The following is an 11,030-nucleotide window of genomic DNA, read 5'->3' on the forward strand; positions in this document are numbered from 1 at the left end:
AGAAATGTTCGAAATTGCCATTTTTCTCCTAATTTTCGAATTTTGGAGAATATTCTTTACATCCCTACTCCTCAGATACATTTAGTCTCAAAGGTGCTCCAAATCTCTATGTCCCTTAATTCTATTATTATTATTATTATTATTATTATTATTATTATTATTATTATTATTAACTTAAAGTCTGCTTCCTCAGATGCATATAGTCTCAGAGGTGCAACAAGATCTCTATAATATAAGGATTCATATTAATGTGTTTTTAATAAAAAAAAAACTTAATGTTTTTTTGCTTTTAGTTGGTTGTATCCATCATTTTTAAATGTTCTACACTTTGTGCTAAATTTTGTCCTACATTTTTCTACATTTTGTCTCAGTTTGGTGGTAGTGAATTATGGCAAACCTACCCCAATTTCACTTAGAAGGAAGTCACAGCTTACCACTGTAGTAACCGAGGGTCTGCTACTTTGTTGATCAGGAAGTAGCTGGCTAATGGTCCCATTCTCCCTTGTGCAAGAAATCTCCAGTGCAAGGGACAATTGCTTAAGGAACCCCTATTTCTGCCTGTCACTCAGGAGATCACTCATGGGATGGTGTAGTACCATCAGTCAGCTACTTCCTGAGTGACAGGTGAACAGATTCCCCACAGTCACAGGAGCTGCTACCTGGTAAGGGGAATGGGGTGGGCGGGTAAGGTGAATCAGGACAGGATTCATTGTGTAGCACCATAACTACAGTGTTTAGGCATATGTAAATCTTCCCTAAGAGGATTCCAGCCAATATTCTTTCCATCTCTTTGGCAAATTACTCACTCTATTTCCCTGGAATGTATGCAAAACCAAGAAAAACTTCTTCCCTGATTCCCACTTCTGCATATTTTACACACTGCTTACACAGACATGTGTTTTCAGTAGATGACATGCTACTGCATGTATTTTGTATTTTATGTCTCCATAAATGCTGTGAAAGTTATTCAGACCAACAGGTATAATTTTAAGCAACCCTAACACCCTAGTTTATCCTTGCATGTTGCCATACTAATCTCATTTTATTCCCTTAGTTGTTGAAGAATCACAAGTAAATTACTTTGGTCCTGCTGAAATGGAATTGGAAGATGTATTTCAAGGTAACTTAATAACACTAGCACAAATGTAGTTTATCTTTTATTGGGACACTATTGCTGGGAGCCAAATGGGGAAAAAAGTATCCCCAAATCCCTAACCCCCAGGCAACCCCTGAGGATCTTCTGTGATATGAGAATAAAGTGTGTGTTTGTGGAGGGGGGCATCTTCTGTGTGGGATTTCTTTTTTATCCCAGCCATCAACATATAAATATGTAGTATAAAATAAAAAAAAATACTTATAGCAATCATAGGATCATAGAGTTGGAAGGGACCTTATCAGCCATCAGATCCAACCCTCTGCCCAGTGCAGGATCTCCAGCTAAAGTATCCCCAGCAGGGAGCTGTCCAGCCTCTTTTTGAAGATATACAGAAAAATAGATTCACCACCTTCTCAAGACAATTGGTTCTGTTGCTGAGCAGCTCTTACTGGCAAGATGTTCCTTTTAATTCTCACTTGAAATCTACTCTCCTGTAGTTTAAAAATGGTTAGTCATTTACTCTAGATCAGGGATGGGAAACTAAAATGGATCAGATTTCCCAACCCTATGTCTTGTAAGCATCTGTGGGCCACATGTTTTCAGGGGCTAGCCATGCCCTCTGATATCACTGGGTTCCTTACTGACCTTCTATTGTTTTTGTGTGCCTTCAAGTCATTTCCAAATTAAGGCAACCCCAAGGCAAATGTATCATGGGGTTTTCTGGGGCTGAGAGTGTCTGTCTTACCCAAGGTCATCCAGTGGGTTTCCATGGCCCAGCTGGGAATTGAACTGTGACCTCCACAGTTGTCCTGTGCTGAAACCACTACATTCTTTCTGAATTAAGTTTTTCAGTCAACATTTGAGTCAGATTTCAGTCTTTGCTCAAGAAGAATGAACTGCTCTCCTCTTTAATCCCTATACTGATCAGAGACAGTGAGCAACCTCTTTCCTGGTGAAGAGGGAATGTGGCTTTAGAACTGACAGTGGACTCCTGGAGCCTCTATGGTGTAATGCTGAACCTCTGTGAGCCAGATTAGTCATGTAAGTTGAAGGGTCTGCTCTTTGATCCAACAGTGGTCGCAACTGAACAGGGAGTGAAGTAGTTTGTTGTTGCTGTTGTTGTTGTTAGTTCTCCGTACTCCTAGAGACTCTTTGTGTCCTCCTCCATTCTGCTCCACTGCATTGCAGGACTTATTAGGAGACTGTGGGGCTGGCACTGGGTGAGAGATATACAACAATTCCCTTCCTCCTCATTTCAATAGAGGGACACCATACTGGGAGAAAAGGGATACCACTACACTTAATACAAGGCATTTGTATTTGATGTTTTTAATCTGTTTTTTTTTCCTTTTCTATATGGTAATTTTATCTATTCCTCTTTTAATTGTTATTATCTTAGAATGTACGCCTTGGGCAGGCTTTTATTTACTCCTAATTTTACCGACTTTGTACAGCGCTGTGTATAATTACAGCACTATAGAAATAAAGTTTAATAATAATAATAATAATATACATTTAGATTGAATTTAACATGTTCACCAACTGCAGTGTATTTAGTATATTTCCACATTCCAACAGTGTATTCATTCTAGAACAGCAGAACTTTGATTTTATTAGCCATAAGAGTTGTGATATATTCACACATCCAAAATGCTGATTCTTTGGTGCTGGGAGGGAGGTGGAGCGTTGTTTACTTACAAAATAAAGGAAGAGACATCATGGTGATTCAAAGGGAACACAGATAGATATACTATGTTACATTCACCCCTACCCATAGAGATTCTTCAGCAAAAGAGGGAGTAACTGCTCCTCTGTTGCTTTCCAACAATTGGAATCGCTTTCTCGCCATTCTATGCTATCTTGTTGCTTTCATTTATTCAGTTTAAGTATAGCTTAAAACTATTTGACCTTTCTCTTTCTACATTTATCAGTGCAAAAGAAGATATTGAATAAATGTATAGCAATTTATTAAATTATTTTTAGTTCTGAACCATTGACCCTGAAATGTCTCTCTTGAGGATTACTTTAAAAAACCAACAACTTGGTGAACTATTATCTGGCTTATGTAGCTCATGCACCCATCTGTTTGCTTATTTTTCCTTTCCACGCAGGAAAATTACAAATTCCAACTTTAAAGCCAGTTGTCACTCCTGAGCTTGTGGGAGCTCACATCTGCCTTAAATGCATTTTCAGCAGTGCGTCTTCAGATCAGTCTATGGGTTACACGGTGGTTACACCTTTCCACATCCAGCATGAAAGAATAGCTTCATCATGACACAACTTTGCAGACATTCTCCTATGTGGAGATGGATGGAGTTAATTTCAGATTGGGAGATACGGTAATGCTTTCTTGAACTCAGAAAAACAAGGTCAAGCATTACGAGAAACTGAATCCTGCTGTAGTCTTCCTTTTTTGTTTGTCTCTTATTAACTCTGTTCTCCTGAGTCTGAATTTGGCCTTAATATAAAAGATGGTGGCAAAACAGGAGTATATTTTAAAGCAGAGTTATTAAATGCTATTTATCAAGTTTAGAATCCCCAGCATTCCAATACATTATCTGCAGTTCATGTACTGTCTCCAATTTATTTATCAGAATGTTCTTTTTATTATATATTACAGCCCTGCTTTTTTAAAAATATAGGTAGGTAAACATTCATTTATATGATTTACAATAACTGTGCTTTGTGACAATACTGTTGCAATGAAGACCTAGTTTAAACTTTTTGCTCCAAAGACTTACACGACAGTCTTATGCTTATATATTTGGAAATGTATCCTGTTGACTTGAGTGGGAACTGTAGTTTCAGGAAACCAGCTGGATTCTAGAACTGCATTCCATGACCTCTGGGTAATGTTTTCCATTGATGCTCAAGGAATGTTATATGTAGCTGACAGTGTATATGCCCAAACCACACCAAGTGTCCAAATGGTATCATTGACATACACCACATGTAGTTTCTCTGCTTAGCAATGCCATAGCTTGGTGTCTCTCATTACCCATGGAAAAGACATGAATACATGAATATTTAAAGTTGGAGCACACTTTTTACCCAACAACATAGCTCAGACCAACTTCACAGCTGCTTTCGCCCCAAAAGCAGCTCAGCACGAAAAGGTATATTTTGAAGGCATTGTGGAGGATGTGAATAGGAGTGTAAAATTCCTAAGTAAAAAAACTCAACATAACCTTTTGTGTGTTGGGCGGGTGGCATGTGTGCAAAATTTCTAGCTCTTATGGAGTAGCCCAGTGTTATGTTAGATTCCACAAGAGCTACAATCCTGGTCAAATTAGACGTGGCAGCAAATGACATCTCTAAAGGTAAGCAACGGTGGGCAGCAGGCATAGGAAAATATCATGATGGAAAGGATTAAATATATTTTCTCTCTAGTCCTAAGCCAGTTGTTCTCCCCAAGAAAGAGATGGCATGATTAATGCGACATCTGGGTTTGTACTCAGTTTCTACCTGAAAGGCATAACCTGTCCACAGATTCCACTAATAGCCTACTATTTTTTTCTGGGAAAGGTTAGGAACTTAGAAGCTGTAAGTAAGCTGTGTCTTACTTTTTCGTAAGCTTCTTTCAAAGCTACAGGCATTCACTGATTGGTTTTCCTCTCAATGGAGAATAACACTGAAAATGTCAAAATGGTATTCTGCCATAAATACAGTGAGCCTGCGCCATACACGAACTTGTTATAGGTGGCTTCCAGCATACGCAGAAGCCACCACGAGAATGGGAGAGTGGTGTGCATGCCTGTGGTGTTTGTGCACGGCCGTGTGGCAAGCATAACCCCCATTATATCTAATAGGGTTCAAGCATACACGCTTTTTGCATTACATGGGGGGGGGGGGTCCGGCATGGATCCCTGCGCAAGGCAAGGGTGGACTGTAAATATAAATAACTTGAGGAATGCCTATCATATACATGCATATCAACCCAACTTATATCAATACAATGACCCCCATGTCTCCTACCTAATTGCTTTACAAACCAGACAGTCCCCAGTTTGATTTTTGTCTTAACATCTCAAGTATACCATTCTCTCTCTCTCTTCCTCCCCCCACCCCCTCTATCTCTGTCTCTCAGCACACAATATCCCTTCTGCAGTTCTTAGGTAATAATACTGACTTTTCTTACAACCATGTCATAAGGACTCTGAGATCTTATATGCCTAGTGCTTTGAGCATATCAGTTTGCCATTGCCATCCTTTGAGACTGAGAGAGTATGATTTGCCCAAGGGTCACCCAGTGGGTCTACATGACTCAGCCAGGATTCAAACCCTGGCCTCCAAAGTCATAGTCCAATGCTCAAACCACTACAACCCACACTGGATCTCACACATTATTTAGATCTGGTGCTTTTTGACATCATCTACATCATAGAATGGCTGACATGACTTCAGAGCTGATGGGCATTTGTAGACAATGCCTGGAAGCCTGTGAGGGAACTGTGATGGGGTGTTGTAAAAGGTAAAGGTAAAGGTATTCTCCATTGACAAGGTTGTCAAGTCATGTCTGACCATAGGGGGCGGTCAGTGCTCATCTCCGTTGCTAAGCTGAAGAGTCAGCATTGTCAGAGACTACTCTGTGATCATGTGGCCAGCATGATTGCACAGAATGCTGTTCACTTTCCCACCAGAGTGGTACCTATTTATCTACTTGCATTTGCATGCTTTTGAACTGCTAGGTTGGCAGAAGCTGGGACTAGTGATGGCAGCTCACCCCATCATGCGGCACCCGGGCCTCGAACTGCCAACCTGCCAGTCTTGCAATCAACAGAGTCAGTGTCTTAACCACTTGAGCCACCATACACCATAGTATTTCACTTTTGGGATTATTGTGGACTTTAGAATTCGGTACCAGATGTCCTGAGGATGATGTCATTCCTGTACAACCATCTATAGGATGCTTTTCTGCCACTCCAACTGCAGACACAAAATGGCTGGGATTTTTTGCAGTGGCGGGTGTGTGTGTGTGTGTGTGTGTGTGTACAGCAGAGGAAGGAGGTTGGGATATTATGCATCTGTGATGTTTTTCCCAATCCAGGAACTCAGCCTCCACCTAAACATCATGAAATGAAAATTGGCTACAATATATATCCATTTCTATGCATCTGCTTATGCTAATGCTATTGCAAAATAAGGTGCTTGTGGCTAGTGACAGAATCAGTTAATCTGCCACTCTGTATTCTGTAGGTAGCAACATCCATCTCTGCATCATCTTAATTCTCTAAAAGCTACACAGCCATGAATGCAGAGGAGTGAAAAAAAAAGTTCAAACTCTGCTTCTAGGTGACGAATATCCATCTACACTACTTTCCATTCCTTCAACCCCTCCTTGATAACACCATCTATACACAATATAGAATAACCATTGTGATGTTGCTCATACTCATAGCTTTAATAGAGTCATTGAGCTTTAGTAGTGAAATTGAGTTTGAACTTTTATTAGCATCTCTTTAGATTAAATAGCCAAGGCCATTTCCTCACAATGTTTATAAGAGCAAATTCCCTCATACTTTAGGTCCCAATTATGCCATTCAGGAAACGATGTGTGCAGCAAAATGTTAGTCAAACTGCTGCAGCTTTAAAAAATAAACCTATAAGATGCTACTTTTTTTCTATGGTAAATACTAAACATAGCCCATTCCATCTGATTTGAAACTGTAGCAGTCCCAAGCCCTATTTAGCTTATACTGACAGAGGTCATTCCATACCTGGAGGTAGAGCCATCTGTAAATTACAGCAGGCACTGTATGTACAAGAGATAATGCTATGAAAGCAGGATGTGCTGAAGAAACAGGCTAGGTTTTGCTCGGCGCAGCAATTCAAACATTCATGCAGTGAGATGGCATACATTTTTTAAAAGGCTTATACAAAATTGCTTGTTCCCCCATTTGCCAGTGGCAGTGGGTATCTTGCTGATGAGTTGCACTATTTACAAATTCAATGACCACCCCCCCCCCCAAATGGGCAGAGTAAAAGGTTGTAAATTGACTTATCTATGCATTTGTATTAAGAGAGCTGATTAGTTTACACTGTAAAGGGAAATGGGGAAAAAGTCTTCCCTTTTCGTAATAGCCCTTGGGAATGGAGCAGTAGTTTTACATATTAAAAACAGTTGCTTTTTGGACGATTTCTGATGCTTTGGAATTAATTTTCACGATTAGGTGTTGTATACAAAGATTTACCTTGGTCATTGTGTTCTAGGTGCATCACTACTCAGCACGTCTTGAATAAAACCAATGAGCCAGCAGTGGAAGTCCCATATTTGTTGTTGTCATGTGCCTTCCAGTCATTTCTGACACATGGTGACCCTAAATCATGGGATTTTCTTGGCAAGATTTCTCCAGAGGAAGTTTGCCATTGCCTTCTTGTGAGACTGAGAACATGTGACTTGCCCAAGTTCACCCAGTGGATTTCATGGCCAAGTGGGGAATTGAACCTTGATCTCCAGTCTTATCCAACACTCAAACCACTATGCTATGCTGGCTCTCTGAAAGTCCCATAAGTCCTGCCTTAATTTGTCCTGCCTTAACTTACAGCAGGTTGGGGAAAGGATGGTCCAAAGGCTGCATGTAGCCCACAGATGCCTTCCTCAAATGTTTTTAAAATTGACTTTTCTGTTTATTTCCATTTAAACAATGGCCTGGTGAACATCCAAACCATGTTGAAATTGCCCACAAGCCAGTATAGTGCATTAGCTGGTGTTATGTTAAAAACAAATATTGGTATGTTTTTATATTGGGGGGGGGGGGGTAAGCAATGGAGAGGTGTCAGGCTCCTGAAGGGACCAACGAACCCTCTAAACTCCAACAGTTATGCCCCTATACAGGGACATCTAGAGTGTCATTCTGGTCAAACTCCTACTTAACTTTCAACCTAAATGTCACACAGTGGGCACATTCAAGTTTCTGGATCTTAGTGTGACATTTAGGCTGAGAGTTAAGTAGGAGTTTGTTTGACTGAAAAACTTTAGGAGAAAAAATCCCAACCAACTCTGTAGTCAGTCAATGTTGTCTTCACACAGCCTACAGGGTACTTTTTTCATCCTCCTTCTCCCTTTCTCTTGAAATGATGAAATGATAAGAGGAGGGGGAAAATCTCTGAATGCTGCGTTACAGAGCAGGAGCCAAAATTCAGCTGAAGGCAAGAAACCTATGAAAGAACAATCTTAATAATTATGTGACAAACTGTCAAAACTGTAGATCAGTGACCAACACACATATCTGATTAATGTGAGGAGTGTAGCAGAGAGGGAAAAAGGCGGGGATCCAAACTTAGAAAGGAAGGACTATTGTACCTAGTATAATTTCCTCCCTGACCCATGCACCAAACACCTGTCTGCACACACACAAATCCTCTTTTGGGCCACATATCAGCCACATGGAAACAGGAAGTGATGTGACATCTGCTCCTGTTGGCATTTGTCCATTATATGATATGTTGCTGGGTGGGGTTAGGTGGTTTGGGCATAGAAGAGCATTTTTGAATTTTAGGGGACATTTTTAGGGGGTATTTTGTTGGCAAAAATCACCTGAATATCACACCAGAAATAAAAAGGCATGTGGGAGTTTGCAGAGCCTGGCAGGGGAATTTGGAAGCCACAAAAGTGGGGTGAAAGGGTCACTCATGGCCCACTAGCTTCACTATCCCCTTCTAAAAACATTTATGAGGTGACCAAAAGCTTTCCTTTTTATTCTGATCCTCTAATCTTAAAAGGACATTTCAGAATGATTGCAGTGGCACAGGGCTTTGTGACTGGAATGGCATCTCCTGTCATGTTACTGATCAGAACACTTGATGGGAGAGCCTTATTTCATCATCATCCTTGCCCTTTCACTCACATTACATTAAGTAGTAGTAGTAGTTGTTGTTGTGGTGGTGGTGGTGTACCTTCAAGTCATTTCCATCTTGTACCAACACTAAGATGACCCTGTCACAAGGATTTCTGGGACTGATAGTGTATGGCTCTCCCAAGGTCACTCAGTAGGTTTCCATGGTCAAGTGAGGAACTGAATCCTAGTCTCCAGAGTTGTAGTCCAACATTCAAACCACTATATTATGCTGGCTTAATATGCCTTAAGTATGTGTAGTCTTGAATGGTAGAGAGATTCCCTTCAGTGTTGTCCTTTATTGTTCCTTTCAGCTGCTTGGATCACATGGGTCAAAGCATCCTGTAGAAGTCGGAAATACCAACTGAGTTACAGATTACATGCTTAGCTAAATTATTGTGTGCTTATCTACAGATATTTATAACAAGGGTTGATACTCCATTGCTTATAGGCTTGTGTTCAAAAAATAATGCTGCACAAGTCTGAATGTCACCTTGCAAGAAGTGACAAAAACTACCATGAAGAAATAGGGCTTTGTGATGTTTATTCATTTTCAAGACTGATGCTATGCTACTGAACTTTTCTTTCAAAATCAAGCAACAAATCAATCTTTCAAATAACAAACAAACAAACAACACCTGCTGTTGTCATTCCATGTTCAAATGATATTTCTGGGAAGAGGTTTAAAAGCAGATTTTTCAAACTCCTGTGATAACAATATTGCTTTGAAATGTCATCCACCACAAAGAAAAGAAAGCGACCCTTGGAACATTGCATTGTTCTGTATGAATGCAATGACAATATTACTTTTTTTATTAAATTTTCCTCACTGTAATGTTTATTTGTGAGCTAGGAAGAGTTTCTGTGTAGTAGCTGTGTCAATTTGTTGCAACAAAAACAACACCTTGAAAACCCACACATTTTTATCACAACTTAAGCTTTCAAGATTTGGAGCCCACTTCATTAGTTGTACTTCAAATTGAGCAGTATTCTGTGGGTGACATTCTGTTTGAGTTGGGACTGGATGTAATTTCTGGCTTCCCAAGACATAATTTCATATTGAAAGTGGAGAGACACCACTATTATGAGATGAAATACACTGGCACATCCATCTCTGTGGCACCCTCTTGGAAGACAAGGTCACCACACCACAGCTTGATGTTGAGTCTCATCAGAGAACATAAACTACTAATGAAAATGAAGAAGCTTGTAACAATGCAGAAATACCTTGGAGAAAGGTCACTGTAGGGAACAGACCATACAGGAAGGATTCAGAACCTCTAAAGTTAACCAGTCACTTCCTACATCTTCAGGAGGTTAGCAGCAGTGAAGATGCTCACACAGGAAAACAGCAACAAGAAAAACAATATGTCAGGGAAGGAGGCAAGGCAACTACCAGTCTTAACAGGAAGAAAATAATAGTGCTGGTGGTTGGGAACTCATTACTCAGGGTGATAGGAATAACTATGCCAGACTGACAAGATAATTGAGGAACTGTGCTGTCTTCCTGATTCACATAGCCAGGACAACTTGCCAAAACTCATCAAACACACCTTTCTCCTTATTCTTGTGGGTACCAATGACATGGCCAAGAATGCCTTTGAGTATATCATCTCTGACTATGAAGTTGGGGCAGAAAACTGAAGAGGTTTGAGGCACAGGTGGTGTTCTCTTCAGTTCTGCCAGTGAAGAACAGAGGATTACATACAGATCAGAAGATATTAAAAGTGAATGACTATATAGATGGTAGAAGTTTGACTTCTGGGATGATGGTCTTCACTTCTTATATGTCATGAAAACTGGGAAGAATGTCTTTGGCAAAAGCATGGATCTGATCCAGAGGATTTTAAACTAAATCCTTGGAGATTGAAAATGATACTGTAAACAGCTGTCCAAAAGCAAGCTCTAAACACAAGGATGCAGATTCTAGAGGAGGAACTGAAGAAGAGAACTTACAGTACAATACAATGTGAGAACAGACAATGCTTTAGATGCCTATGTACCAATGGATACAGTTTAGGAAACAAGATGAACTTGATGTCCTAGTGCAGGAAGGTACACATAATCTTATAGATATAACAGAAACTTGGTGTGATGAG

This window comes from Sceloporus undulatus, chromosome 1, assembly GCF_019175285.1.
Source record: "Sceloporus undulatus isolate JIND9_A2432 ecotype Alabama chromosome 1, SceUnd_v1.1, whole genome shotgun sequence".
Classification (NCBI taxonomy): Eukaryota; Metazoa; Chordata; class Lepidosauria; order Squamata; family Phrynosomatidae; genus Sceloporus; species Sceloporus undulatus.